The sequence below is a fragment of the Schistocerca americana genome, chromosome 7, assembly GCF_021461395.2.
Source record: "Schistocerca americana isolate TAMUIC-IGC-003095 chromosome 7, iqSchAmer2.1, whole genome shotgun sequence".
Classification (NCBI taxonomy): domain Eukaryota; kingdom Metazoa; phylum Arthropoda; class Insecta; order Orthoptera; family Acrididae; genus Schistocerca; species Schistocerca americana.
In genome coordinates, this window is record NC_060125.1 from 44,422,919 (window position 1) to 44,449,691 (window position 26,773).

Genomic DNA, 26,773 nt, shown 5'->3' on the forward strand with positions numbered 1-26,773 from the left:
TGAAAAATTCCATAGAATTTTATTACACCGTGCTGCGAAATCTATACGAGCAGGCAGACACTTCCAACATCCGTCTGGTAGATATCAAGCGAACCAAGGCCAAATTGCTCAGCATTAAAAGACAGCAGATGGAGGGTCTGAAAATAAAATCAAAGGCTAAAACAGTCGTGGAGGATGAACATGCTTCCTTGTACCATCTACTGAGGCACGAAAGAAATAGGAGACGCACCTTCATCGATGGACTTCAGTCTGAAAATGGCGAGACACTCACGACTCAGAGAGACATCGTCAATGCAGTGCACAAGTATTACGAAGACCTATACTCAGTCAGTCCTGTATGTGACGAGTCCTTCGATGATTACCTTAGTTCCATAGCTCCTCAGGTGTCGGATGAGGAAAACGAAAACCTTCTCGTCGAGTGTCCTAACGAAGAAATCTACAGAACCATCTGCAAGTCTCCTTTGAAGAAATCACCGGGACCGGATGGTTTGCCTGTTGAATTTTATATACGATACTGGCCTTTGATTGGTGACATGTTTACCCGAATCACAAACGAGGTGCTTCAGGGAAAACAGATACCTTCTGTTTTTAAAGAGAGTACAATAGTACTCATTCCAAAAACTACTGCAAAAACAAACCTTAATAACTTTCGTCCTATCTCTCTGTTAAACTCTGATTATAAAATTATCAGCAGAATTATAAACAACAGACTCTCACAGCTCGCTACAAAGATAGTAAGCCCATACCAGTCATGTGTTCCTAATAGGAGTATTTTTAAAAGCATAGCTGAATATAGAGATGTAATTGCAATCACTGCTGTGACCAATATCAAATGTGCTATCATGTTTATTGACTTCCAGAAAGCTTTTGATCGTGTGGATCATAGATTCCTTAATGCCACACTGAAGAAAATAGGTTTTAATGAGCGCGTCCTAAGTGTGATTAGAAATATTGCAACAGGAATCAGCGCTTGTATCTCAGTCAACAGCCAGAGGACCAAGCAGATCCAGATCAGGCGTGGCGTGCCTCAAGGCAGCCCCCTCTCAATGCTCCTCTTCGTGCTGTCTTTAGAGCCTTTTCTCCGCAGTGTTCATGTCACCCTGACTGGCCTCACATTATCTGCTCACCGAACTGTTATAAACGCCTATGCCGATGATGTCGGAGTCGTAGTGCGTAATGCCGAAGACATTTCGAAATTGGACATACTAATTAAGAAGTACTGTAGCGTCTCCGGAGCGAGTCTCAACGCAAACAAAAGCAAACTTTTAAACCTACGGGGTTTTCAACACACCACATTAGCCTGGGCGACAAAAGTCACCCAGTGCAAAGCACTGGGAATAACGCTGACGCCTTGTCCATTGAAAATGGCAGCTATCAATTGGAGAAATACGTCAGGACAAATTCTTGGAATAACAAGAGAAAACCTTTCCCGTAATATGAACCAGTTTCAGAGGGTACTTTTCATTAACAACTGCCTCCTCTCCAAAGGTTACTTTACAGCGCAGATCTTCCCGTTACCAAAAATGATTGGAAAACAGATAATGTCTACCATTGCCAGTTATCTGTGGAGAGGTGAAATATTCCGAGTAGCTGCAACAACAGCGACCTTAGATCCCAGGAAAGGAGGTTTAGGTTTAGTTGACATTAGAAATAAGGCGTCTGCACTTTTTATAAAAAGGACCGCCACTATCCTTAGCGACCACGCTGACAGCGTTACAACTAAATTATTTGAAGTTGTCAGGCCTGCAAGTCTACAGCCACCGGTGAATGTGCAAAAAATAAATAACCGGCTCCAGCACGTTCGAGTATATTTCGTGGAACTCAGCTATCTTGGCAATGCCATAATCAACTCACGACGGATCACGGCCCGCGATATTCTGTGTCATCGAAGGAAAATGGAGGGGAGAAACAAATTAGAAAGCAAATACCCACATTTTGATTGGGACGCCATATGGGAAAATATTCATATGCGTGGTCTTCCATCCGACGTCAAATCAACATGGTATAAAACAGTGAATGGGACCATCAGCACTAATGAAAGGCTACATGCAATCGGCATTAGCGAAACGAATCTATGTCTCAAATGCAAACTGATCGATACGTTAGTGCACAGATTAACGTGCGGTGGGAATCTACAAATCTGTAATTGGATTAGAGAACAACTTGCATTTCTTACGAGGTCTTCGGTAGAAAATTTTCCCCCTGTGACATTCCTCAGGCCTCAGACTCGCTATTTTCCCGCAGCAAAAAACAACTCCGTCCACTGGTTAATGGGACACTATGTGAACTACGTAATTAATCACCTGGGATCTGACAATTCCATTGAGTTTTACGTGAACTTGAAGTTTGCTTTTTATAGAGCCCTGAAATATAAAGATCACAAGAAGTACTACGGCAATATGCTAAAAATAGTATTTGAGCGACTGGGCATTGGTTGACATGCGGCTGAGATAAACACAAATCATTTCTTTAAGCGAATGGACGCTTGTTTTCTAAAAACCAGGAAAAAAAAATTACAATTTTCCAGCTTCATATAACCATCAATTATACTCTGCTAACTCAGAAGGCTATTTTGTTCGTTCCACAGCAGAAGCCGAAAAAAAAAAAAACGTTAAAAAGAAAAAAAAAGACAAAAAAATTAAGAACAAGAAACAACAAAAACATAACCATCGTAGGGTACAGATAAGTTTTTTTTTTTTTACGATTTTATTACTAACATGGAAGTCTCATTTCTTTTAATGGAAGAGGATTTTTCTCCTTTTTTTATTATTATTATACCTATCAAGAAGACAATAAGGCTATGGCAATAGTGCCTTACCATAACACTTATTTTTTGCATTCAATGAAGATTCTTCCCTTACAAGAAAAAAAAAGCGAAAATAAAACAAACAAATTAATACAAAAAAAGAAGAACTAGACCATGAGCAACCAAATATAAACAATCAGCATCCATTGCTTCATGATTACTTTTTTGTTACAAAAAGGCATGTTTTTTGTTGTCAAGAAGCAGTGGGAATAATATATATCCACTAAATAAATACCGCACACGCTACAAGCTATCAGCTTCAATTGCTAATGCCTCAACATGAACTAAATTTTTTGTCTAAAATGAAGGCTCAATCGGTTCAGGAGTAGGATGAACACAAAGCATAGCTTCCATACTCCATCAAGAATATTATAATGAAGCACCTCAGCAACGGGACTGGGGGGAGACATCACGGCCAGGCCTCAAGTCTCAGACCCCTGCCCGTTTTGCCTCCACCTGCCTCATGCTGCTAAGCTTCTATTCTCCTTTAAAAAATAAAAAAACAAAAACAAAATAAAAAATAAAAAGTTAAAAAAAGAAAAGTAAAGAAAACAAAAAAAAACAAAAGTGGTTAAGGCGTCTGACAAAAAAAATGGATAAGGCATTAAAAAAAAAAAAAAAAAAAAAGTGGTTAAGGCGTTGGACAAAAAAAAAAAAAAAGTGGTTAAGGCGTTGGACTGCTAATCCAATGCGCTCTGCACGCGTGGGTTCGAATCCCATCAAAAAAAAAATGGATAAGGCGTCGCACTTCGGATCCGAAGATTGCAGGTTCGAATCCTGTCACGGTCGAGTTTCTCCAGTTCTGCAAAAGATGCATGCTGTTTTACTGTGTTGTTTGAGTACTACAAAACTAGTTGAAAGTTGCTGCTGTCCGCTTCCTGGCTGCAAACCGGCGTCTACCTGGAGCTTAATCAAGGCAAAGGGGTTGTGTAGCGAAACTTTCGGCACAGTGCCGATCAGGAGAGTTTTTTTGGAACTACTGCGTCTGACTCAGGACCCAAAAGCTACGCCACAGGCGTCTGCGCACAGTCGAGCATGTGTGTTGTATAATGGTGCTGATAGCCACGTATCATTTCAAGTAGATTTGATGCGTTTAGGACAATTTGTTTCATTGAATAGGATTGTAGCTCATTTGTGGCAGCAGGAAATAAGCTGTAGTCAAAAGGAAAAAAAAAACAAAAAAAAAAAAAAAAACAAAAAAAAAAAAAAAAAAAAAAAAAAAAAAAAAAAAAAAGTCGGTAGAGCATGAGACTCTTAATCTCAGGGTCGTGGGTTCGAGCCCCACGCTGGGCGGCGCCAAATTTTGTGTCTACGCGGATGCAACCTGCGCCCCTCTCGTGAGCCTTGCGTAATGAACGTAACGGGTTACGACGATGCCTAGCTTCGTATGAATATCAGAGGAATGGTTTTTGAAGCTGAAAGTAACTCTGAAATGAATTAAATGTGTTGTTTTGAAGTTTTAGGCGTACATCGATATCGTGTGAGATGTGTAAGAAAGCAGCAGCTGTGCTAACTAAATACAAATAATGGTCGCTAATGCGGTGCGTTTCCAGCTGAAGGGCTCCGATTCACTAGTCCACAAGAATACAGTACCCGAAAATTGCGCTAGGCGGCGCCTCCTTAGCTCAGTGGCAGAGCGCTGGTCTAGTAAACCAGAGGTCGTGAGTTCGATCCTCACAGGGGGCAAATGAATTTTGTAAAAGCCCTTTCTACCGTAGCCCTTTCGAAAAAAGCGGTCAAGGATAAAAAAAATTATGAATGGGTGCGGTATTAAAGATGTGCTCTCGCAAATGAATAGTGCGAATGGTGCTATTAAAGTAGGCACCAGAAACTGCTGCTTTTGGCAGTCTCCGGAGAATGCCGACGTGAAATACTTAGTTCTTGTGATGTATTTTCTACCCCTGGTAGAGACCCTCGCGGTTGTCGTCGTCGTCGGCGCCGCCGCCGCTTTGGTAATAGCGGCAACTCGCCATTGTATGACATAGGGTGAGGTACCTTCTGCAACCGACTGAGATGGCAGTAAGCGATTGAAGCTGATTTGCAACCTCTTGTTTGATCAGCGTCATAAGGGCTTGAATGTAACTTGCGATGGGACACAGCAAGAAGTAGCGTCGCCTTTTTAGTACTGAAATTGGAGATGGAGAATTGCGTCAAAGATGGGAAATTCATTCCGGCAAGCGTACAAATGGCGAAAATGAGGTGTGTGTGGGGAAGCATATTGCGCCAGTGACCGTGTGGCCTAATGGATAAGGCGTCGGACTTCGGATCCGAAGATTGCAGGTTCGAATCCTGTCACGGTCGAGTTTTTCCAGTTCTGCAAAAGATGCATGCTGTTTTACTGTGTTGTTTGAGTACTACAAAACTAGTTGAAAGTTGCTGCTGTGCGCTTCCTGGCTGCAAACCGGCGTCTACCTGAAGCTCAAGCAAGACAAAGGGGTTGTGTAGCGAAATTTTCGGCACAGTGCCGATCAGGAGAGTTTTCTTGGAACTACTGCGTCTGACTCAGGACCCAAGAGCTACGCCACAGGCGTCTGCGCACAGTCGAGCATGTGTGTTGAATAATGGTGCTGATAGCCACGTATCATTTCAAGTAGATTTGATGCCTTTCGGAGATAATTTTTCATTGAATAGGATTGTAGCTCATTTGTGGCAGCAGGAAATAAGCTGTAGTCAAAAGGATCTTCCATAGAGGGTCGCAGGTCGCATAAATACTGTATGGCTCGTAACGCGTTGTGTGGAGCCCGGCTAGCTCAGTGGGTAGAGCATGAGACTCTTAATCTCAGGGTCGTGGGTTCGAGCCCCACGCTGGGCGGCGCCAAATTTTGTGTCTACGCGGATGCAACCTGCGCCCCTCTCGTGAGCCTTGCGTAATGAACGTAACGGGTTACGACGATGCCTAGCTTCGTATGAATATCAGAGGAATGGTTTTTGAAGCTGAAAGTAACTCTGAAATGAATTAAATGTGTTGTTTTGAAGTTTTAGGCGTACATCGATATCGTGTGAGATGTGTAAGAAAGCAGCAGCTGTGCTAACTAAATACAAATAATGGTCGCTAATGCGGTGCGTTTCCAGCTGAAGGGCTCCGATTCACTAGTCCACAAGAATACAGTACCCGAAAATTGCGCTAGGCGGCGCCTCCTTAGCTCAGTGGCAGAGCGCTGGTCTAGTAAACCAGAGGTCGTGAGTTCGATCCTCACAGGGGGCAAATGAATTTTGTAAAAGCCCTTTCTACCGTAGCCCTTTCGAAAAAAGCGGTCAAGGATAAAAAAAATTATGAATGGGTGCGGTATTAAAGAAGTGCTCTCGCAAATGAATAGTGCGAATGGTGCTATTAAAGTAGGCACCAGAAACTGCTGCTTTTGGCAGTCTCCGGAGAATGCCGACGTGAAATACTTAGTTCTTGTGATGTATTTTCTACCCCTGGTAGAGACCCTCGCGGTTGTCGTCGTCGTCGGCGCCGCCGCCGCTTTGGTAATAGCGGCAACTCGCCATTGTATGACATAGGGTGAGGTACCTTCTGCAACCGACTGAGATGGCAGTAAGCGATTGAAGCTGATTTGCAACCTCTTGTTTGATCAGCGTCATAAGGGCTTGAATGTAACTTGCGATGGGACACAGCAAGAAGTAGCGTCGCCTTTTTAGTACTGAAATTGGAGATGGAGAATTGCGTCAAAGATGGGAAATTCATTCCGGCAAGCGTACAAATGGCGAAAATGAGGTGTGTGTGGGGAAGCATATTGCGCCAGTGACCGTGTGGCCTAATGGATAAGGCGTCGGACTTCGGATCCGAAGATTGCAGGTTCGAATCCTGTCACGGTCGAGTTTTTCCAGTTCTGCAAAAGATGCATGCTGTTTTACTGTGTTGTTTGAGTACTACAAAACTAGTTGAAAGTTGCTGCTGTGCGCTTCCTGGCTGCAAACCGGCGTCTACCTGAAGCTCAAGCAAGACAAAGGGGTTGTGTAGCGAAATTTTCGGCACAGTGCCGATCAGGAGAGTTTTCTTGGAACTACTGCGTCTGACTCAGGACCCAAGAGCTACGCCACAGGCGTCTGCGCACAGTCGAGCATGTGTGTTGAATAATGGTGCTGATAGCCACGTATCATTTCAAGTAGATTTGATGCCTTTCGGAGACAATTTTTCATTGAATAGCATTGTAGCTCATTTGTGGCAGCAGGAAATAAGCTGTAGTCAAAAGGATCTTCCATAGAGGGTCGCAGGTCGCATAAATACTGTATGGCTCGTAACGCGTTGTGTGGAGCCCGGCTAGCTCAGTGGGTAGAGCATGAGACTCTTAATCTCAGGGTCGTGGGTTCGAGCCCCACGCTGGGCGGCGCCAAATTTTGTGTCTACGCGGATGCAACCTGCGCCCCTCTCGTGAGCCTTGCGTAATGAACGTAACGGGTTACGACGATGCCTAGCTTCGTATGAATATCAGAGGAATGGTTTCTGAAGCTGAAAGTAACTCTGAAATGAATTAAATGTGTTGTTTTGAAGTTTTAGGCGTACATCGATATCGTGTGAGATGTGTAAGAAAGCAGCAGCTGTGCTAACTAAATACAAATAATGGTCGCTAATGCGGTGCGTTTCCAGCTGAAGGGCTCCGATTCACTAGTCCACAAGAATACAGTACCCGAAAATTGCGCTAGGCGGCGCCTCCTTAGCTCAGTGGCAGAGCGCTGGTCTAGTAAACCAGAGGTCGTGAGTTCGATCCTCACAGGGGGCAAATGAATTTTGTAAAAGCCCCTTCTACCGTAGCCCTTTCGAAAAAAGCGGTCAAGGATAAAAAAAATTATGAATGGGTGCGGTATTAAAGAAGTGCTCTCGCAAATGAATAGTGCGAATGGTGCTATTAAAGTAGGCACCAGAAACTGCTGCTTTTGGCAGTCTCCGGAGAATGCCGACGTGAAATACTTAGTTCTTGTGATGTATTTTCTACCCCTGGTAGAGACCCTCGCGGTTGTCGTCGACGTCGGCGCCGCCGCCGCTTTGGTAATAGCGGCAACTCGCCATTGTATGACATAGGGTGAGGTACCTTCTGCAACCGACTGAGATGGCAGTAAGCGATTGAAGCTGATTTGCAACCTCTTGTTTGATCAGCGTCATAAGGGCTTGAATGTAACTTGCGATGGGACACAGCAAGAAGTAGCGTCGCCTTTTTAGTACTGAAATTGGAGATGGAGAATTGCGTCAAAGATGGGAAATTCATTCCGGCAAGCGTACAAATGGCGAAAATGAGGTGTGTGTGGGGAAGCACATTGCGCCAGTGACCGTGTGGCCTAATGGATAAGGCGTCGGACTTCGGATCCGAAGATTGCAGGTTCGAATCCTGTCACGGTCGAGTTTTTCCAGTTCTGCAAAAGATGCATGCTGTTTTACTGTGTTGTTTGAGTACTACAAAACTAGTTGAAAGTTGCTGCTGTGCGCTTCCTGGCTGCAAACCGGCGTCTACCTGAAGCTCAAGCAAGACAAAGGGGTTGTGTAGCGAAATTTTCGGCACAGTGCCGATCAGGAGAGTTTTCTTGGAACTACTGCGTCTGACTCAGGACCCAAGAGCTACGCCACAGGCGTCTGCGCACAGTCGAGCATGTGTGTTGAATAATGGTGCTGATAGCCACGTATCATTTCAAGTAGATTTGATGCCTTTCGGAGACAATTTTTCATTGAATAGGATTGTAGCTCATTTGTGGCAGCAGGAAATAAGCTGTAGTCAAAAGGATCTTCCATAGAGGGTCGCAGGTCGCATAAATACTGTATGGCTCGTAACGCGTTGTGTGGAGCCCGGCTAGCTCAGTCGGTAGAGCATGAGACTCTTAATCTCAGGGTCGTGGGTTCGAGCCCCACGCTGGGCGGCGCCAAATTTTGTGTCTACGCGGATGCAACCTGCGCCCCTCTCGTGAGCCTTGCGTAATGAACGTAACGGGTTACGACGATGCCTAGCTTCGTATGAATATCAGAGGAATGGTTTTTGAAGCTGAAAGTAACTCTGAAATGAATTAAATGTGTTGTTTTGAAGTTTTAGGCGTACATCGATATCGTGTGAGATGTGTAAGAAAGCAGCAGCTGTGCTAACTAAATACAAATAATGGTCGCTAATGCGGTGCGTTTCCAGCTGAAGGGCTCCGATTCACTAGTCCACAAGAATACAGTACCCGAAAATTGCGCTAGGCGGCGCCTCCTTAGCTCAGTGGCAGAGCGCTGGTCTAGTAAACCAGAGGTCGTGAGTTCGATCCTCACAGGGGGCAAATGAATTTTGTAAAAGCCCCTTCTACCGTAGCCCTTTCGAAAAAAGCGGTCAAGGATAAAAAAAATTATGAATGGGTGCGGTATTAAAGAAGTGCTCTCGCAAATGAATAGTGCGAATGGTGCTATTAAAGTAGGCACCAGAAACTGCTGCTTTTGGCAGTCTCCGGAGAATGCCGACGTGAAATACTTAGTTCTTGTGATGTATTTTCTACCCCTGGTAGAGACCCTCGCGGTTGTCGTCGTCGTCGTCGGCGCCGCCGCCGCTTTGGTAATAGCGGCAACTCGCCATTGTATGACATAGGGTGAGGTACCTTCTGCAACCGACTGAGATGGCAGTAAGCGATTGAAGCTGATTTGCAATCTCTTGTTTGATCAGCGTCATAAGGGCTTGAATGTAACTTGCGATGGGACACAGCAAGAAGTAGCGTCGCCTTTTTAGTACTGAAATTGGAGATGGAGAATTGCGTCAAAGATGGGAAATTCATTCCGGCAAGCGTACAAATGGCGAAAATGAGGTGTGTGTGGGGAAGCATATTGCGCCAGTGACCGTGTGGCCTAATGGATAAGGCGTCGGACTTCGGATCCGAAGATTGCAGGTTCGAATCCTGTCACGGTCGAGTTTTTCCAGTTCTGCAAAAGATGCATGCTGTTTTACTGTGTTGTTTGAGTACTACAAAACTAGTTGAAAGTTGCTGCTGTGCGCTTCCTGGCTGCAAACCGGCGTCTACCTGAAGCTCAAGCAAGACAAAGGGGTTGTGTAGCGAAATTTTCGGCACAGTGCCGATCAGGAGAGTTTTCTTGGAACTACTGCGTCTGACTCAGGACCCAAGAGCTACGCCACAGGCGTCTGCGCACAGTCGAGCATGTGTGTTGAATAATGGTGCTGATAGCCACGTATCATTTCAAGTAGATTTGATGCCTTTCGGAGACAATTTTTCATTGAATAGGATTGTAGCTCATTTGTGGCAGCAGGAAATAAGCTGTAGTCAAAAGGATCTTCCATAGAGGGTCGCAGGTCGCATAAATACTGTATGGCTCGTAACGCGTTGTGTGGAGCCCGGCTAGCTCAGTCGGTAGAGCATGAGACTCTTAATCTCAGGGTCGTGGGTTCGAGCCCCACGCTGGGCGGCGCCAAATTTTGTGTCTACGCGGATGCAACCTGCGCCCCTCTCGTGAGCCTTGCGTAATGAACGTAACGGGTTACGACGATGCCTAGCTTCGTATGAATATCAGAGGAATGGTTTTTGAAGCTGAAAGTAACTCTGAAATGAATTAAATGTGTTGTTTTGAAGTTTTAGGCGTACATCGATATCGTGTGAGATGTGTAAGAAAGCAGCAGCTGTGCTAACTAAATACAAATAATGGTCGCTAATGCGGTGCGTTTCCAGCTGAAGGGCTCCGATTCACTAGTCCACAAGAATACAGTACCCGAAAATTGCGCTAGGCGGCGCCTCCTTAGCTCAGTGGCAGAGCGCTGGTCTAGTAAACCAGAGGTCGTGAGTTCGATCCTCACAGGGGGCAAATGAATTTTGTAAAAGCCCCTTCTACCGTAGCCCTTTCGAAAAAAGCGGTCAAGGATAAAAAAAATTATGAATGGGTGCGGTATTAAAGAAGTGCTCTCGCAAATGAATAGTGCGAATGGTGCTATTAAAGTAGGCACCAGAAACTGCTGCTTTTGGCAGTCTCCGGAGAATGCCGACGTGAAATACTTAGTTCTTGTGATGTATTTTCTACCCCTGGTAGAGACCCTCGCGGTTGTCGTCTTCGTCGGCGCCGCCGCCGCTTTGGTAATAGCGGCAACTCGCCATTGTATGACATAGGGTGAGGTACCTTCTGCAACCGACTGAGATGGCAGTAAGCGATTGAAGCTGATTTGCAACCTCTTGTTTGATCAGCGTCATAAGGGCTTGAATGTAACTTGCGATGGGACACAGCAAGAAGTAGCGTCGCCTTTTTAGTACTGAAATTGGAGATGGAGAATTGCGTCAAAGATGGGAAATTCATTCCGGCAAGCGTACAAATGGCGAAAATGAGGTGTGTGTGGGGAAGCATATTGCGCCAGTGACCGTGTGGCCTAATGGATAAGGCGTCGGACTTCGGATCCGAAGATTGCAGGTTCGAATCCTGTCACGGTCGAGTTTTTCCAGTTCTGCAAAAGATGCATGCTGTTTTACTGTGTTGTTTGAGTACTACAAAACTAGTTGAAAGTTGCTGCTGTGCGCTTCCTGGCTGCAAACCGGCGTCTACCTGAAGCTCAAGCAAGACAAAGGGGTTGTGTAGCGAAATTTTCGGCACAGTGCCGATCAGGAGAGTTTTCTTGGAACTACTGCGTCTGACTCAGGACCCAAGAGCTACGCCACAGGCGTCTGCGCACAGTCGAGCATGTGTGTTGAATAATGGTGCTGATAGCCACGTATCATTTCAAGTAGATTTTATGCCTTTCGGAGACAATTTTTCATTGAATAGGATTGTAGCTCATTTGTGGCAGCAGGAAATAAGCTGTAGTCAAAAGGATCTTCCATAGAGGGTCGCAGGTCGCATAAATACTGTATGGCTCGTAACGCGTTGTGTGGAGCCCGGCTAGCTCAGTCGGTAGAGCATGAGACTCTTAATCTCAGGGTCGTGGGTTCGAGCCCCACGCTGGGCGGCGCCAAATTTTGTGTCTACGCGGATGCAACCTGCGCCCCTCTCGTGAGCCTTGCGTAATGAACGTAACGGGTTACGACGATGCCTAGCTTCGTATGAATATCAGAGGAATGGTTTTTGAAGCTGAAAGTAACTCTGAAATGAATTAAATGTGTTGTTTTGAAGTTTTAGGCGTACGTCGATATCGTGTGAGATGTGTAAGAAAGCAGCAGCTGTGCTAACTAAATACAAATAATGGTCGCTAATGCGGTGCGTTTCCAGCTGAAGGGCTCCGATTCACTAGTCCACAAGAATACAGTACCCGAAAATTGCGCTAGGCGGCGCCTCCTTAGCTCAGTGGCAGAGCGCTGGTCTAGTAAACCAGAGGTCGTGAGTTCGATCCTCACAGGGGGCAAATGAATTTTGTAAAAGCCCCTTCTACCGTAGCCCTTTCGAAAAAAGCGGTCAAGGATAAAAAAAATTATGAATGGGTGCGGTATTAAAGAAGTGCTCTCGCAAATGAATAGTGCGAATGGTGCTATTAAAGTAGGCACCAGAAACTGCTGCTTTTGGCAGTCTCCGGAGAATGCCGACGTGAAATACTTAGTTCTTGTGATGTATTTTCTACCCCTGGTAGAGACCCTCGCGGTTGTCGTCGTCGTCGGCGCCGCCGCCGCTTTGGTAATAGCGGCAACTCGCCATTGTATGACATAGGGTGAGGTACCTTCTGCAACCGACTGAGATGGCAGTAAGCGATTGAAGCTGATTTGCAACCTCTTGTTTGATCAGCGTCATAAGGGCTTGAATGTAACTTGCGATGGGACACAGCAAGAAGTAGCGTCGCCTTTTTAGTACTGAAATTGGAGATGGAGAATTGCGACAAAGATGGGAAATTCATTCCGGCAAGCGTACAAATGGCGAAAATGAGGTGTGTGTGGGGAAGCATATTGCGCCAGTGACCGTGTGGCCTAATGGATAAGGCGTCGGACTTCGGATCCGAAGATCGCAGGTTCGAATCCTGTCACGGTCGAGTTTTTCCAGTTCTGCAAAAGATGCATGCTGTTTTACTGTGTTGTTTGAGTACTACAAAACTAGTTGAAAGTTGCTGCTGTGCGCTTCCTGGCTGCAAACCGGCGTCTACCTGAAGCTCAAGCAGGACAAAGGGGTTGTGTAGCGAAATTTTCGGCACAGTGCCGATCAGGAGAGTTTTCTTGGAACTACTGCGTCTGACTCAGGACCCAAGAGCTACGCCACAGGCGTCTGCGCACAGTCGAGCATGTGTGTTGAATAATGGTGCTGATAGCCACGTATCATTTCAAGTAGATTTTATGCCTTTCGGAGACAATTTTTCATTGAATAGGATTGTAGCTCATTTGTGGCAGCAGGAAATAAGCTGTAGTCAAAAGGATCTTCCATAGAGGGTCGCAGGTCGCATAAATACTGTATGGCTCGTAACGCGTTGTGTGGAGCCCGGCTAGCTCAGTCGGTAGAGCATGAGACTCTTAATCTCAGGGTCGTGCGTTCGAGCCCCACGCTGGGCGGCGCCAAATTTTGTGTCTACGCGGATGCAACCTGCGCCCCTCTCGTGAGCCTTGCGTAATGAACGTAACGGGTTACGACGATGCCTAGCTTCGTATGAATATCAGAGGAATGGTTTTTGAAGCTGAAAGTAACTCTGAAATGAATTAAATGTGTTGTTTTGAAGTTTTAGGCGTACATCGATATCGTGTGAGATGTGTAAGAAAGCAGCAGCTGTGCTAACTAAATACAAATAATGGTCGCTAATGCGGTGCGTTTCCAGCTGAAGGGCTCCGATTCACTAGTCCACAAGAATACAGTACCCGAAAATTGCGCTAGGCGGCGCCTCCTTAGCTCAGTGGCAGAGCGCTGGTCTAGTAAACCAGAGGTCGTGAGTTCGATCCTCACAGGGGGCAAATGAATTTTGTAAAAGCCCCTTCTACCGTAGCCCTTTCGAAAAAAGCGGTCAAGGATAAAAAAAATTATGAATGGGTGCGGTATTAAAGAAGTGCTCTCGCAAATGAATAGTGCGAATGGTGCTATTAAAGTAGGCACCAGAAACTGCTGCTTTTGGCAGTCTCCGGAGAATGCCGACGTGAAATACTTAGTTCTTGTGATGTATTTTCTACCCCTGGTAGAGACCCTCGCGGTTGTCGTCGTCGTCGGCGCCGCCGCCGCTTTGGTAATAGCGGCAACTCGCCATTGTATGACATAGGGTGAGGTACCTTCTGCAACCGACTGAGATGGCAGTAAGCGATTGAAGCTGATTTGCAACCTCTTGTTTGATCAGCGTCATAAGGGCTTGAATGTAACTTGCGATGGGACACAGCAAGAAGTAGCGTCGCCTTTTTAGTACTGAAATTGGAGATGGAGAATTGCGTCAAAGATGGGAAATTCATTCCGGCAAGCGTACAAATGGCGAAAATGAGGTGTGTGTGGGGAAGCATATTGCACCAGTGACCGTGTGGCCTAATGGATAAGGCGTCGGACTTCGGATCCGAAGATTGCAGGTTCGAATCCTGTCACGGTCGAGTTTTTCCAGTTCTGCAAAAGATGCATGCTGTTTTACTGTGTTGTTTGAGTACTACAAAACTAGTTGAAAGTTGCTGCTGTGCGCTTCCTGGCTGCAAACCGGCGTCTACCTGAAGCTCAAGCAAGACAAAGGGGTTGTGTAGCGAAATTTTCGGCACAGTGCCGATCAGGAGAGTTTTCTTGGAACTACTGCGTCTGACTCAGGACCCAAGAGCTACGCCACAGGCGTCTGCGCACAGTCGAGCATGTGTGTTGAATAATGGTGCTGATAGCCACGTATCATTTCAAGTAGATTTGATGCCTTTCGGAGACAATTTTTCATTGAATAGGATTGTAGCTCATTTGTGGCAGCAGGAAATAAGCTGTAGTCAAAAGGATCTTCCATAGAGGGTCGCAGGTCGCATAAATACTGTATGGCTCGCAACGCGTTGTGTGGAGCCCGGCTAGCTCAGTCGGTAGAGCATGAGACTCTTAATCTCAGGGTCGTGGGTTCGAGCCCCACGCTGGGCGGCGCCAAATTTTGTGTCTACGCGGATGCAACCTGCCCCCCTCTCGTGAGCCTTGCGTAATGAACGTAACGGGTTACGACGATGCCTAGCTTCGTATGAATATCAGAGGAATGGTTTTTGAAGCTGAAAGTAACTCTGAAATGAATTAAATGTGTTGTTTTGAAGTTTTAGGCGTACATCGATATCGTGTGAGATGTGTAAGAAAGCAGCAGCTGTGCTAACTAAATACAAATAATGGTCGCTAATGCGGTGCGTTTCCAGCTGAAGGGCTCCGATTCACTAGTCCACAAGAATACAGTACCCGAAAATTGCGCTAGGCGGCGCCTCCTTAGCTCAGTGGCAGAGCGCTGGTCTAGTAAACCAGAGGTCGTGAGTTCGATCCTCACAGGGGGCAAATGAATTTTGTAAAAGCCCCTTCTACCGTAGCCCTTTCGAAAAAAGCGGTCAAGGATAAAAAAAATTATGAATGGGTGCGGTATTAAAGAAGTGCTCTCGCAAATGAATAGTGCGAATGGTGCTATTAAAGTAGGCACCAGAAACTGCTGCTTTTGGCAGTCTCCGGAGAATGCCGACGTGAAATACTTAGTTCTTGTGATGTATTTTCTACCCCTGGTAGAGACCCTCGCGGTTGTCGTCGTCGTCGTCGGCGCCGCCGCCGCTTTGGTAATAGCGGCAACTCGCCATTGTATGACATAGGGTGAGGTACCTTCTGCAACCGACTGAGATGGCAGTAAGCGATTGAAGCTGATTTGCAACCTCTTGTTTGATCAGCGTCATAAGGGCTTGAATGTAACTTGCGATGGGACACAGCAAGAAGTAGCGTCGCCTTTTTAGTACTGAAATTGGAGATGGAGAATTGCGTCAAAGATGGGAAATTCATTCCGGCAAGCGTACAAATGGCGAAAATGAGGTGTGTGTGGGGAAGCATATTGCGCCAGTGACCGTGTGGCCTAATGGATAAGGCGTCGGACTTCGGATCCGAAGATTGCAGGTTCGAATCCTGTCACGGTCGAGTTTTTCCAGTTCTGCAAAAGATGCATGCTGTTTTACTGTGTTGTTTGAGTACTACAAAACTAGTTGAAAGTTGCTGCTGTGCGCTTCCTGGCTGCAAACCGGCGTCTACCTGAAGCTCAAGCAAGACAAAGGGGTTGTGTAGCGAAATTTTCGGCACAGTGCCGATCAGGAGAGTTTTCTTGGAACTACTGCGTCTGACTCAGGACCCAAGAGCTACGCCACAGGCGTCTGCGCACAGTCGAGCATGTGTGTTGAATAATGGTGCTGATAGCCACGTATCATTTCAAGTAGATTTGATGCCTTTCGGAGACAATTTTTCATTGAATAGGATTGTAGCTCATTTGTGGCAGCAGGAAATAAGCTGTAGTCAAAAGGATCTTCCATAGAGGGTCGCAGGTCGCATAAATACTGTATGGCTCGTAACGCGTTGTGTGGAGCCCGGCTAGCTCAGTCGGTAGAGCATGAGACTCATAATCTCAGGGTCGTGGGTTCGAGCCCCACGCTGGGCGGCGCCAAATTTTGTGTCTACGCGGATGCAACCTGCGCCCCTCTCGTGAGCCTTGCGTAATGAACGTAACGGGTTACGACGATGCCTAGCTTCGTATGAATATCAGAGGAATGGTTTTTGAAGCTGAAAGTAACTCTGAAATGAATTAAATGTGTTGTTTTGAAGTTTTAGGCGTACATCGATATCGTGTGAGATGTGTAAGAAAGCAGCAGCTGTGCTAACTAAATACAAATAATGGTCGCTAATGCGGTGCGTTTCCAGCTGAAGGGCTCCGATTCACTAGTCCACAAGAATACAGTACCCGAAAATTGCGCTAGGCGGCGCCTCCTTAGCTCAGTGGCAGAGCGCTGGTCTAGTAAACCAGAGGTCGTGAGTTCGATCCTCACAGGGGGCAAATGAATTTTGTAAAAGCCCCTTCTACCGTAGCCCTTTCGAAAAAAGCGGTCAAGGATAAAAAAAATTATGAATGGGTGCGGTATTAAAGAAGTGCTCTCGCAAATGAATAGTGCGAATGGTGCTATTAAAGTAGGCACCAGAAACTGCTGCTTTTGGCAGTCTCCGGAGAATGCCGACGTGAAATACTTAGTTCTTGTGATGTATTTTCTACCCCTGGTAGAGACCCTCGCGGTTGTCGTCGTCGTCGGCGCCGCCGCCGCTTTGGTAATAGCGGCAACTCGCCATTGTATGACATAGGGTGAGGTACCTTCTGCAACCGACTGAGATGGCAGTAAGCGATTGAAGCTGATTTGCAACCTCTTGTTTGATCAGCGTCATAAGGGCTTGAATGTAACTTGCGATGGGACACAGCAAGAAGTAGCGTCGCCTTTTTAGTACTGAAATTGGAGATGGAGAATTGCGTCAAAGATGGGAAATTCATTCCGGCAAGCGTACAAATGGCGAAAATGAGGTGTGTGTGGGGAAGCATATTGCGCCAGTGACCGTGTGGCCTAATGGATAAGGCGTCGGACTTCGGATCCGAAGATTGCAGGTTCGAATCCTGTCACGGTCGAGTTTTTCCAGTTCTGCAAAAGATGCATGCTGTTTTACTGTGTTGTTTGAGTACTACAAAACTAGTTGAAAGTTGCTGCTGTGCGCTTCCTGGCTGCAAACCGGCGTCTACCTGAAGCTCAAGCAAGACAAAGGGGTTGTGTAGCGAAATTTTCGGCACAGTGCCGATCAGGAGAGTTTTCTTGGAACTACTGCGTCTGACTCAGGACCCAAGAGCTACGCCACAGGCGTCTGCGCACAGTCGAGCATGTGTGTTGAATAATGGTGCTGATAGCCACGTATCATTTCAAGTAGATTTGATGCCTTTCGGAGACAATTTTTCATTGAATAGGATTGTAGCTCATTTGTGGCAGCAGGAAATAAGCTGTAGTCAAAAGGATCTTCCATAGAGGGTCGCAGGTCGCATAAATACTGTATGGCTCGTAACGCGTTGTGTGGAGCCCGGCTAGCTCAGTCGGTAGAGCATGAGACTCATAATCTCAGGGTCGTGGGTTCGAGCCCCACGCTGGGCGGCGCCAAATTTTGTGTCTACGCGGATGCAACCTGCGCCCCTCTCGTGAGCCTTGCGTAATGAACGTAACGGGTTACGACGATGCCTAGCTTCGTATGAATATCAGAGGAATGGTTTTTGAAGCTGAAAGTAACTCTGAAATGAATTAAATGTGTTGTTTTGAAGTTTTAGGCGTACATCGATATCGTGTGAGATGTGTAAGAAAGCAGCAGCTGTGCTAACTAAATACAAATAATGGTCGCTAATGCGGTGCGTTTCCAGCTGAAGGGCTCCGATTCACTAGTCCACAAGAATACAGTACCCGAAAATTGCGCTAGGCGGCGCCTCCTTAGCTCAGTGGCAGAGCGCTGGTCTAGTAAACCAGAGGTCGTGAGTTCGATCCTCACAGGGGGCAAATGAATTTTGTAAAAGCCCCTTCTACCGTAGCCCTTTCGAAAAAAGCGGTCAAGGATAAAAAAAATTATGAATGGGTGCGGTATTAAAGAAGTGCTCTCGCAAATGAATAGTGCGAATGGTGCTATTAAAGTAGGCACCAGAAACTGCTGCTTTTGGCAGTCTCCGGAGAATGCCGACGTGAAATACTTAGTTCTTGTGATGTATTTTCTACCCCTGGTAGAGACCCTCGCGGTTGTCGTCGTCGTCGGCGCCGCCGCCGCTTTGGTAATAGCGGCAACTCGCCATTGTATGACATAGGGTGAGGTACCTTCTGCAACCGACTGAGATGGCAGTAAGCGATTGAAGCTGATTTGCAACCTCTTGTTTGATCAGCGTCATAAGGGCTTGAATGTAACTTGCGATGGGACACAGCAAGAAGTAGCGTCGCCTTTTTAGTACTGAAATTGGAGATGGAGAATTGCGTCAAAGATGGGAAATTCATTCCGGCAAGCGTACAAATGGCGAAAATGAGGTGTGTGTGGGGAAGCATATTGCGCCAGTGACCGTGTGGCCTAATGGATAAGGCGTCGGACTTCGGATCCGAAGATTGCAGGTTCGAATCCTGTCACGGTCGAGTTTTTCCAGTTCTGCAAAAGATGCATGCTGTTTTACTGTGTTGTTTGAGTACTACAAAACTAGTTGAAAGTTGCTGCTGTGCGCTTCCTGGCTGCAAACCGGCGTCTACCTGAAGCTCAAGCAAGACAAAGGGGTTGTGTAGCGAAATTTTCGGCACAGTGCCGATCAGGAGAGTTTTCTTGGAACTACTGCGTCTGACTCAGGACCCAAGAGCTACGCCACAGGCGTCTGCGCACAGTCGAGCATGTGTGTTGAATAATGGTGCTGATAGCCACGTATCATTTCAAGTAGATTTGATGCCTTTCGGAGACAATTTTTCATTGAATAGGATTGTAGCTCATTTGTGGCAGCAGGAAATAAGCTGTAGTCAAAAGGATCTTCCATAGAGGGTCGCAGGTCGCATAAATACTGTATGGCTCGTAACGCGTTGTGTGGAGCCCGGCTAGCTCAGTCGGTAGAGCATGAGACTCTTAATCTCAGGGTCGTGGGTTCGAGCCCCACGCTGGGCGGCGCCAAATTTTGTGTCTACGCGGATGCAACCTGCGCCCCTCTCGTGAGCCTTGCGTAATGAACGTAACAGGTTACGACGATGCCTAGCTTCGTATGAATATCAGAGGAATGGTTTTTGAAGCTGAAAGTAACTCTGAAATGAATTAAATGTGTTGTTTTGAAGTTTTAGGCGTACATCGATATCGTGTGAGATGTGTAAGAAAGCAGCAGCTGTGCTAACTAAATACAAATAATGGTCGCTAATGCGGTGCGTTTCCAGCTGAAGGGCTCCGATTCACTAGTCCACAAGAATACAGTACCCGAAAATTGCGCTAGGCGGCGCCTCCTTAGCTCAGTGGCAGAGCGCTGGTGTAGTAAACCAGAGGTCGTGAGTTCGATCCTCACAGGGGGCAAATGAATTTTGTAAAAGCCCCTTCTACCGTAGCCCTTTCGAAAAAAGCGGTCAAGGATAAAAAAAATTATGAATGGGTGCGGTATTAAAGAAGTGCTCTCGCAAATGAATAGTGCGAATGGTGCTATTAAAGTAGGCACCAGAAACTGCTGCTTTTGGCAGTCTCCGGAGAATGCCGACGTGAAATACTTAGTTCTTGTGATGTATTTTCTACCCCTGGTAGAGACCCTCGCGGTTGTCGTCGTCGTCGGCGCCGCCGCCGCTTTGGTAATAGCGGCAACTCGCCATTGTATGACATAGGGTGAGGTACCTTCTGCAACCGACTGAGATGGCAGTAAGCGATTGAAGCTGATTTGCAACCTCTTGTTTGATCAGCGTCATAAGGGCTTGAATGTAACTTGCGATGGGACACAGCAAGAAGTAGCGTCGCCTTTTTAGTACTGAAATTGGAGATGGAGAATTGCGTCAAAGATGGGAAATTCATTCCGGCAAGCGTACAAATGGCGAAAATGAGGTGTGTGTGGGGAAGCATATTGCGCCAGTGACCGTGTGGCCTAATGGATAAGGCGTCGGACTTCGGATCCGAAGATTGCAGGTTCGAATCCTGTCACGGTCGAGTTTTTCCAGTTCTGCAAAAGATGCATGCTGTTTTACTGTGTTGTTTGAGTACTACAAAACTAGTTGAAAGTTGCTGCTGTGCGCTTCCTGGCTGCAAACCGGCGTCTACCTGAAGCTCAAGCAAGACAAAGGGGTTGTGTAGCGAAATTTTCGGCACAGTGCCGATCAGGAGAGTTTTCTTGGAACTACTGCGTCTGACTCAGGACCCAAGAGCTACGCCACAGGCGTCTGCGCACAGTCGAGCATGTGTGTTGAATAATGGTGCTGATAGCCACGTATCATTTCAAGTAGATTTGATGCCTTTCGGAGACAATTTTTCATTGAATAGGATTGTAGCTCATTTGTGGCAGCAGGAAATAAGCTGTAGTCAAAAGGATCTTCCATAGAGGGTCGCAGGTCGCATAAATACTGTATGGCTCGTAACGCGTTGTGTGGAGCCCGGCTAGCTCAGTCGGTAGAGCATGAGACTCTTAATCTCAGGGTCGTGGGTTGGATCCCCACGCTGGGCGGCGCCAAATTTTGTGTCTACGCGGATGCAACCTGCGCCCCTCTCGTGAGCCTTGCGTAATGAACGTAACAGGTTACGACGATGCCTAGCTTCGTATGAATATCAGAGGAATGGTTTTTGAAGCTGAAAGTAACTCTGAAATGAATTAAATGTGTTGTTTTGAAGTTTTAGGCGTACATCGATATCGTGTGAGATGTGTAAGAAAGCAGCAGCTGTGCTAACTAAATACAAATAATGGTCGCTAATGCGGTGCGTTTCCAGCTGAAGGGCTCCGATTCACTAGTCCACAAGAATACAGTACCCGAAAATTGCGCTAGGCGGCGCCTCCTTAGCTCAGTGGCAGAGCGCTGGTGTAGTAAACCAGAGGTCGTGAGTTCGATCCTCACAGGGGGCAAATGAATTTTGTAAAAGCCCCTTCTACCGTAGCCCTTTCGAAAAAAGCGGTCAAGGATAAAAAAAATTATGAATGGGTGCGGTATTAAAGAAGTGCTCTCGCAAATGAATAGTGCGAATGGTGCTATTAAAGTAGGCACCAGAAACTGCTGCTTTTGGCAGTCTCCGGAGAATGCCGACGTGAAATACTTAGTTCTTGTGATGTATTTTCTACCCCTGGTAGAGACCCTCGCGGTTGTCGTCGTCGTCGGCGCCGCCGCCGCTTTGGTAATAGCGGCAACTCGCCATTGTATGACATAGGGTGAGGTACCTTCTGCAACCGACTGAGATGGCAGTAAGCGATTGAAGCTGATTTGCAACCTCTTGTTTGATCAGCGTCATAAGGGCTTGAATGTAACTTGCGATGGGACACAGCAAGAAGTAGCGTCGCCTTTTTAGTACTGAAATTGGAGATGGAGAATTGCGTCAAAGATGGGAAATTCATTCCGGCAAGCGTACAAATGGCGAAAATGAGGTGTGTGTGGGGAAGCATATTGCGCCAGTGACCGTGTGGCCTAATGGATAAGGCGTCGGACTTCGGATCCGAAGATTGCAGGTTCGAATCCTGTCACGGTCGAGTTTTTCCAGTTCTGCAAAAGATGCATGCTGTTTTACTGTGTTGTTTGAGTACTACAAAACTAGTTGAAAGTTGCTGCTGTGCGCTTCCTGGCTGCAAACCGGCGTCTACCTGAAGCTCAAGCAAGACAAAGGGGTTGTGTAGCGAAATTTTCGGCACAGTGCCGATCAGGAGAGTTTTCTTGGAACTACTGCGTCTGACTCAGGACCCAAGAGCTACGCCACAGGCGTCTGCGCACAGTCGAGCATGTGTGTTGAATAATGGTGCTGATAGCCACGTATCATTTCAAGTAGATTTGATGCCTTTCGGAGACAATTTTTCATTGAATAGGATTGTAGCTCATTTGTGGCAGCAGGAAATAAGCTGTAGTCAAAAGGATCTTCCATAGAGGGTCGCAGGTCGCATAAATACTGTATGGCTCGTAACGCGTTGTGTGGAGCCCGGCTAGCTCAGTCGGTAGAGCATGAGACTCTTAATCTCAGGGTCGTGGGTTCGAGCCCCACGCTGGGCGGCGCCAAATTTTGTGTCTACGCGGATGCAACCTGCCCCCCTCTCGTGAGCCTTGCGTAATGAACGTAACGGGTTACGACGATGCCTAGCTTCGTATGAATATCAGAGGAATGGTTTTTGAAGCTGAAAGTAACTCTGAAATGAATTAAATGTGTTGTTTTGAAGTTTTAGGCGTACATCGATATCGTGTGAGATGTGTAAGAAAGCAGCAGCTGTGCTAACTAAATACAAATAATGGTCGCTAATGCGGTGCGTTTCCAGCTGAAGGGCTCCGATTCACTAGTCCACAAGAATACAGTACCCGAAAATTGCGCTAGGCGGCGCCTCCTTAGCTCAGTGGCAGAGCGCTGGTCTAGTAAACCAGAGGTCGTGAGTTCGATCCTCACAGGGGGCAAATGAATTTTGTAAAAGCCCCTTCTACCGTAGCCCTTTCGAAAAAAGCGGTCAAGGATAAAAAAAATTATGAATGGGTGCGGTATTAAAGAAGTGCTCTCGCAAATGAATAGTGCGAATGGTGCTATTAAAGTAGGCACCAGAAACTGCTGCTTTTGGCAGTCTCCGGAGAATGCCGACGTGAAATACTTAGTTCTTGTGATGTATTTTCTACCCCTGGTAGAGACCCTCGCGGTTGTCGTCGTCGTCGGCGCCGCCGCCGCTTTGGTAATAGCGGCAACTCGCCATTGTATGACATAGGGTGAGGTACCTTCTGCAACCGACTGAGATGGCAGTAAGCGATTGAAGCTGATTTGCAACCTCTTGTTTGATCAGCGTCATAAGGGCTTGAATGTAACTTGCGATGGGACACAGCAAGAAGTAGCGTCGCCTTTTTAGTACTGAAATTGGAGATGGAGAATTGCGTCAAAGATGGGAAATTCATTCCGGCAAGCGTACAAATGGCGAAAATGAGGTGTGTGTGGGGAAGCATATTGCGCCAGTGACCGTGTGGCCTAATGGATAAGGCGTCGGACTTCGGATCCGAAGATTGCAGGTTCGAATCCTGTCACGGTCGAGTTTTTCCAGTTCTGCAAAAGATGCATGCTGTTTTACTGTGTTGTTTGAGTACTACAAAACTAGTTGAAAGTTGCTGCTGTGCGCTTCCTGGCTGCAAACCGGCGTCTACCTGAAGCTCAAGCAAGACAAAGGGGTTGTGTAGCGAAATTTTCGGCACAGTGCCGATCAGGAGAGTTTTCTTGGAACTACTGCGTCTGACTCAGGACCCAAGAGCTACGCCACAGGCGTCTGCGCACAGTCGAGCATGTGTGTTGAATAATGGTGCTGATAGCCACGTATCATTTCAAGTAGATTTGATGCCTTTCGGAGACAATTTTTCATTGAATAGGATTGTAGCTCATTTGTGGCAGCAGGAAATAAGCTGTAGTCAAAAGGATCTTCCATAGAGGGTCGCAGGTCGCATAAATACTGTATGGCTCGTAACGCGTTGTGTGGAGCCCGGCTAGCTCAGTCGGTAGAGCATGAGACTCTTAATCTCAGGGTCGTGGGTTCGAGCCCCACGCTGGGCGGCGCCAAATTTTGTGTCTACGCGGATGCAACCTGCCCCCCTCTCGTGAGCCTTGCGTAATGAACGTAACGGGTTACGACGATGCCTAGCTTCGTATGAATATCAGAGGAATGGTTTTTGAAGCTGAAAGTAACTCTGAAATGAATTAAATGTGTTGTTTTGAAGTTTTAGGCGTACATCGATATCGTGTGAGATGTGTAAGAAAGCAGCAGCTGTGCTAACTAAATACAAATAATGGTCGCTAATGCGGTGCGTTTCCAGCTGAAGGGCTCCGATTCACTAGTCCACAAGAATACAGTACCCGAAAATTGCGCTAGGCGGCGCCTCCTTAGCTCAGTGGCAGAGCGCTGGTGTAGTAAACCAGAGGTCGTGAGTTCGATCCTCACAGGGGGCAAATGAATTTTGTAAAAGCCCCTTCTACCGTAGCCCTTTCGAAAAAAGCGGTCAAGGATAAAAAAAATTATGAATGGGTGCGGTATTAAAGAAGTGCTCTCGCAAATGAATAGTGCGAATGGTGCTATTAAAGTAGGCACCAGAAACTGCTGCTTTTGGCAGTCTCCGGAGAATGCCGACGTGAAATACTTAGTTCTTGTGATGTATTTTCTACCCCTGGTAGAGACCCTCGCGGTTGTCGTCGTCGTCGGCGCCGCCGCCGCTTTGGTAATAGCGGCAACTCGCCATTGTATGACATAGGGTGAGGTACCTTCTGCAACCGACTGAGATGGCAGTAAGCGATTGAAGCTGATTTGCAACCTCTTGTTTGATCAGCGTCATAAGGGCTTGAATGTAACTTGCGATGGGACACAGCAAGAAGTAGCGTCGCCTTTTTAGTACTGAAATTGGAGATGGAGAATTGCGTCAAAGATGGGAAATTCATTCCGGCAAGCGTACAAATGGCGAAAATGAGGTGTGTGTGGGGAAGCATATTGCGCCAGTGACCGTGTGGCCTAATGGATAAGGCGTCGGACTTCGGATCCGAAGATTGCAGGTTCGAATCCTGTCACGGTCGAGTTTTTCCAGTTCTGCAAAAGATGCATGCTGTTTTACTGTGTTGTTTGAGTACTACAAAACTAGTTGAAAGTTGCTGCTGTGCGCTTCCTGGCTGCAAACCGGCGTCTACCTGAAGCTCAAGCAAGACAAAGGGGTTGTGTAGCGAAATTTTCGGCACAGTGCCGATCAGGAGAGTTTTCTTGGAACTACTGCGTCTGACTCAGGACCCAAGAGCTACGCCACAGGCGTCTGCGCACAGTCGAGCATGTGTGTTGAATAATGGTGCTGATAGCCACGTATCATTTCAAGTAGATTTGATGCCTTTCGGAGACAATTTTTCATTGAATAGGATTGTAGCTCATTTGTGGCAGCAGGAAATAAGCTGTAGTCAAAAGGATCTTCCATAGAGGGTCGCAGGTCGCATAAATACTGTATGGCTCGTAACGCGTTGTGTGGAGCCCGGCTAGCTCAGTCGGTAGAGCATGAGACTCTTAATCTCAGGGTCGTGGGTTCGAGCCCCACGCTGGGCGGCGCCAAATTTTGTGTCTACGCGGATGCAACCTGCGCCCCTCTCGTGAGCCTTGCGTAATGAACGTAACAGGTTACGACGATGCCTAGCTTCGTATGAATATCAGAGGAATGGTTTTTGAAGCTGAAAGTAACTCTGAAATGAATTAAATGTGTTGTTTTGAAGTTTTAGGCGTACATCGATATCGTGTGAGATGTGTAAGAAAGCAGCAGCTGTGCTAACTAAATACAAATAATGGTCGCTAATGCGGTGCGTTTCCAGCTGAAGGGCTCCGATTCACTAGTCCACAAGAATACAGTACCCGAAAATTGCGCTAGGCGGCGCCTCCTTAGCTCAGTGGCAGAGCGCTGGTGTAGTAAACCAGAGGTCGTGAGTTCGATCCTCACAGGGGGCAAATGAATTTTGTAAAAGCCCCTTCTACCGTAGCCCTTTCGAAAAAAGCGGTCAAGGATAAAAAAAATTATGAATGGGTGCGGTATTAAAGAAGTGCTCTCGCAAATGAATAGTGCGAATGGTGCTATTAAAGTAGGCACCAGAAACTGCTGCTTTTGGCAGTCTCCGGAGAATGCCGACGTGAAATACTTAGTTCTTGTGATGTATTTTCTACCCCTGGTAGAGACCCTCGCGGTTGTCGTCGTCGTCGGCGCCGCCGCCGCTTTGGTAATAGCGGCAACTCGCCATTGTATGACATAGGGTGAGGTACCTTCTGCAACCGACTGAGATGGCAGTAAGCGATTGAAGCTGATTTGCAACCTCTTGTTTGATCAGCGTCATAAGGGCTTGAATGTAACTTGCGATGGGACACAGCAAGAAGTAGCGTCGCCTTTTTAGTACTGAAATTGGAGATGGAGAATTGCGTCAAAGATGGGAAATTCATTCCGGCAAGCGTACAAATGGCGAAAATGAGGTGTGTGTGGGGAAGCATATTGCGCCAGTGACCGTGTGGCCTAATGGATAAGGCGTCGGACTTCGGATCCGAAGATTGCAGGTTCGAATCCTGTCACGGTCGAGTTTTTCCAGTTCTGCAAAAGATGCATGCTGTTTTACTGTGTTGTTTGAGTACTACAAAACTAGTTGAAAGTTGCTGCTGTGCGCTTCCTGGCTGCAAACCGGCGTCTACCTGAAGCTCAAGCAAGACAAAGGGGTTGTGTAGCGAAATTTTCGGCACAGTGCCGATCAGGAGAGTTTTCTTGGAACTACTGCGTCTGACTCAGGACCCAAGAGCTACGCCACAGGCGTCTGCGCACAGTCGAGCATGTGTGTTGAATAATGGTGCTGATAGCCACGTATCATTTCAAGTAGATTTGATGCCTTTCGGAGACAATTTTTCATTGAATAGGATTGTAGCTCATTTGTGGCAGCAGGAAATAAGCTGTAGTCAAAAGGATCTTCCATAGAGGGTC

General features: G+C 46.8%; 44 non-coding genes across 44 annotated transcripts; all 44 read left to right on the forward strand.

Annotated features, from left to right (window-relative positions):
- The first annotated feature begins 4,420 nt into the window (after window positions 1–4,420).
- Window positions 4,421–4,492, forward strand: Trnat-agu. The gene has a single exon. It is a non-coding gene; the product is annotated as a tRNA-Thr (tRNA).
- A 542-nt stretch (window positions 4,493–5,034) lies between these two features.
- On the forward strand, window positions 5,035–5,107 carry Trnar-ucg. Its single transcript has one exon. It is a non-coding gene; the product is annotated as a tRNA-Arg (tRNA).
- Window positions 5,108–5,545: 438 nt separating this feature from the next.
- On the forward strand, window positions 5,546–5,618 carry Trnak-cuu. The gene has a single exon. It is a non-coding gene; the product is annotated as a tRNA-Lys (tRNA).
- A 321-nt stretch (window positions 5,619–5,939) lies between these two features.
- Window positions 5,940–6,011, forward strand: Trnat-agu. The gene has a single exon. It is a non-coding gene; the product is annotated as a tRNA-Thr (tRNA).
- A 542-nt stretch (window positions 6,012–6,553) lies between these two features.
- Trnar-ucg lies at window positions 6,554–6,626 on the forward strand. The gene has a single exon. It is a non-coding gene; the product is annotated as a tRNA-Arg (tRNA).
- Window positions 6,627–7,064: 438 nt separating this feature from the next.
- On the forward strand, window positions 7,065–7,137 carry Trnak-cuu. Its single transcript has one exon. It is a non-coding gene; the product is annotated as a tRNA-Lys (tRNA).
- A 321-nt stretch (window positions 7,138–7,458) lies between these two features.
- Trnat-agu lies at window positions 7,459–7,530 on the forward strand. The gene has a single exon. It is a non-coding gene; the product is annotated as a tRNA-Thr (tRNA).
- Window positions 7,531–8,072: 542 nt separating this feature from the next.
- Trnar-ucg lies at window positions 8,073–8,145 on the forward strand. The gene has a single exon. It is a non-coding gene; the product is annotated as a tRNA-Arg (tRNA).
- A 438-nt stretch (window positions 8,146–8,583) lies between these two features.
- On the forward strand, window positions 8,584–8,656 carry Trnak-cuu. The gene has a single exon. It is a non-coding gene; the product is annotated as a tRNA-Lys (tRNA).
- A 321-nt stretch (window positions 8,657–8,977) lies between these two features.
- Trnat-agu lies at window positions 8,978–9,049 on the forward strand. The gene has a single exon. It is a non-coding gene; the product is annotated as a tRNA-Thr (tRNA).
- A 545-nt stretch (window positions 9,050–9,594) lies between these two features.
- Trnar-ucg lies at window positions 9,595–9,667 on the forward strand. The gene has a single exon. It is a non-coding gene; the product is annotated as a tRNA-Arg (tRNA).
- Window positions 9,668–10,105: 438 nt separating this feature from the next.
- On the forward strand, window positions 10,106–10,178 carry Trnak-cuu. The gene has a single exon. It is a non-coding gene; the product is annotated as a tRNA-Lys (tRNA).
- Window positions 10,179–10,499: 321 nt separating this feature from the next.
- Window positions 10,500–10,571, forward strand: Trnat-agu. The gene has a single exon. It is a non-coding gene; the product is annotated as a tRNA-Thr (tRNA).
- Window positions 10,572–11,113: 542 nt separating this feature from the next.
- Window positions 11,114–11,186, forward strand: Trnar-ucg. Its single transcript has one exon. It is a non-coding gene; the product is annotated as a tRNA-Arg (tRNA).
- A 438-nt stretch (window positions 11,187–11,624) lies between these two features.
- Trnak-cuu lies at window positions 11,625–11,697 on the forward strand. The gene has a single exon. It is a non-coding gene; the product is annotated as a tRNA-Lys (tRNA).
- Window positions 11,698–12,018: 321 nt separating this feature from the next.
- On the forward strand, window positions 12,019–12,090 carry Trnat-agu. The gene has a single exon. It is a non-coding gene; the product is annotated as a tRNA-Thr (tRNA).
- A 542-nt stretch (window positions 12,091–12,632) lies between these two features.
- On the forward strand, window positions 12,633–12,705 carry Trnar-ucg. The gene has a single exon. It is a non-coding gene; the product is annotated as a tRNA-Arg (tRNA).
- A 438-nt stretch (window positions 12,706–13,143) lies between these two features.
- Window positions 13,144–13,216, forward strand: Trnak-cuu. The gene has a single exon. It is a non-coding gene; the product is annotated as a tRNA-Lys (tRNA).
- A 321-nt stretch (window positions 13,217–13,537) lies between these two features.
- Window positions 13,538–13,609, forward strand: Trnat-agu. The gene has a single exon. It is a non-coding gene; the product is annotated as a tRNA-Thr (tRNA).
- Window positions 13,610–14,151: 542 nt separating this feature from the next.
- On the forward strand, window positions 14,152–14,224 carry Trnar-ucg. Its single transcript has one exon. It is a non-coding gene; the product is annotated as a tRNA-Arg (tRNA).
- Window positions 14,225–14,662: 438 nt separating this feature from the next.
- Window positions 14,663–14,735, forward strand: Trnak-cuu. Its single transcript has one exon. It is a non-coding gene; the product is annotated as a tRNA-Lys (tRNA).
- A 321-nt stretch (window positions 14,736–15,056) lies between these two features.
- On the forward strand, window positions 15,057–15,128 carry Trnat-agu. The gene has a single exon. It is a non-coding gene; the product is annotated as a tRNA-Thr (tRNA).
- A 545-nt stretch (window positions 15,129–15,673) lies between these two features.
- On the forward strand, window positions 15,674–15,746 carry Trnar-ucg. The gene has a single exon. It is a non-coding gene; the product is annotated as a tRNA-Arg (tRNA).
- A 438-nt stretch (window positions 15,747–16,184) lies between these two features.
- Window positions 16,185–16,257, forward strand: Trnam-cau. Its single transcript has one exon. It is a non-coding gene; the product is annotated as a tRNA-Met (tRNA).
- A 321-nt stretch (window positions 16,258–16,578) lies between these two features.
- Trnat-agu lies at window positions 16,579–16,650 on the forward strand. Its single transcript has one exon. It is a non-coding gene; the product is annotated as a tRNA-Thr (tRNA).
- Window positions 16,651–17,192: 542 nt separating this feature from the next.
- Trnar-ucg lies at window positions 17,193–17,265 on the forward strand. The gene has a single exon. It is a non-coding gene; the product is annotated as a tRNA-Arg (tRNA).
- A 438-nt stretch (window positions 17,266–17,703) lies between these two features.
- On the forward strand, window positions 17,704–17,776 carry Trnam-cau. The gene has a single exon. It is a non-coding gene; the product is annotated as a tRNA-Met (tRNA).
- A 321-nt stretch (window positions 17,777–18,097) lies between these two features.
- On the forward strand, window positions 18,098–18,169 carry Trnat-agu. Its single transcript has one exon. It is a non-coding gene; the product is annotated as a tRNA-Thr (tRNA).
- A 542-nt stretch (window positions 18,170–18,711) lies between these two features.
- Window positions 18,712–18,784, forward strand: Trnar-ucg. The gene has a single exon. It is a non-coding gene; the product is annotated as a tRNA-Arg (tRNA).
- Window positions 18,785–19,222: 438 nt separating this feature from the next.
- Window positions 19,223–19,295, forward strand: Trnak-cuu. The gene has a single exon. It is a non-coding gene; the product is annotated as a tRNA-Lys (tRNA).
- Window positions 19,296–19,616: 321 nt separating this feature from the next.
- On the forward strand, window positions 19,617–19,688 carry Trnat-agu. The gene has a single exon. It is a non-coding gene; the product is annotated as a tRNA-Thr (tRNA).
- A 542-nt stretch (window positions 19,689–20,230) lies between these two features.
- Trnar-ucg lies at window positions 20,231–20,303 on the forward strand. The gene has a single exon. It is a non-coding gene; the product is annotated as a tRNA-Arg (tRNA).
- A 438-nt stretch (window positions 20,304–20,741) lies between these two features.
- On the forward strand, window positions 20,742–20,814 carry Trnak-cuu. Its single transcript has one exon. It is a non-coding gene; the product is annotated as a tRNA-Lys (tRNA).
- A 321-nt stretch (window positions 20,815–21,135) lies between these two features.
- On the forward strand, window positions 21,136–21,207 carry Trnat-agu. The gene has a single exon. It is a non-coding gene; the product is annotated as a tRNA-Thr (tRNA).
- Window positions 21,208–21,749: 542 nt separating this feature from the next.
- Window positions 21,750–21,822, forward strand: Trnar-ucg. Its single transcript has one exon. It is a non-coding gene; the product is annotated as a tRNA-Arg (tRNA).
- Window positions 21,823–22,260: 438 nt separating this feature from the next.
- Trnak-cuu lies at window positions 22,261–22,333 on the forward strand. The gene has a single exon. It is a non-coding gene; the product is annotated as a tRNA-Lys (tRNA).
- Window positions 22,334–22,654: 321 nt separating this feature from the next.
- Trnat-agu lies at window positions 22,655–22,726 on the forward strand. Its single transcript has one exon. It is a non-coding gene; the product is annotated as a tRNA-Thr (tRNA).
- Window positions 22,727–23,268: 542 nt separating this feature from the next.
- On the forward strand, window positions 23,269–23,341 carry Trnar-ucg. Its single transcript has one exon. It is a non-coding gene; the product is annotated as a tRNA-Arg (tRNA).
- Window positions 23,342–23,779: 438 nt separating this feature from the next.
- Trnak-cuu lies at window positions 23,780–23,852 on the forward strand. The gene has a single exon. It is a non-coding gene; the product is annotated as a tRNA-Lys (tRNA).
- A 321-nt stretch (window positions 23,853–24,173) lies between these two features.
- Window positions 24,174–24,245, forward strand: Trnat-agu. Its single transcript has one exon. It is a non-coding gene; the product is annotated as a tRNA-Thr (tRNA).
- A 542-nt stretch (window positions 24,246–24,787) lies between these two features.
- On the forward strand, window positions 24,788–24,860 carry Trnar-ucg. The gene has a single exon. It is a non-coding gene; the product is annotated as a tRNA-Arg (tRNA).
- Window positions 24,861–25,298: 438 nt separating this feature from the next.
- Window positions 25,299–25,371, forward strand: Trnak-cuu. Its single transcript has one exon. It is a non-coding gene; the product is annotated as a tRNA-Lys (tRNA).
- Window positions 25,372–25,692: 321 nt separating this feature from the next.
- Trnat-agu lies at window positions 25,693–25,764 on the forward strand. Its single transcript has one exon. It is a non-coding gene; the product is annotated as a tRNA-Thr (tRNA).
- Window positions 25,765–26,306: 542 nt separating this feature from the next.
- Window positions 26,307–26,379, forward strand: Trnar-ucg. Its single transcript has one exon. It is a non-coding gene; the product is annotated as a tRNA-Arg (tRNA).
- Window positions 26,380–26,773: the final 394 nt, after the last annotated feature.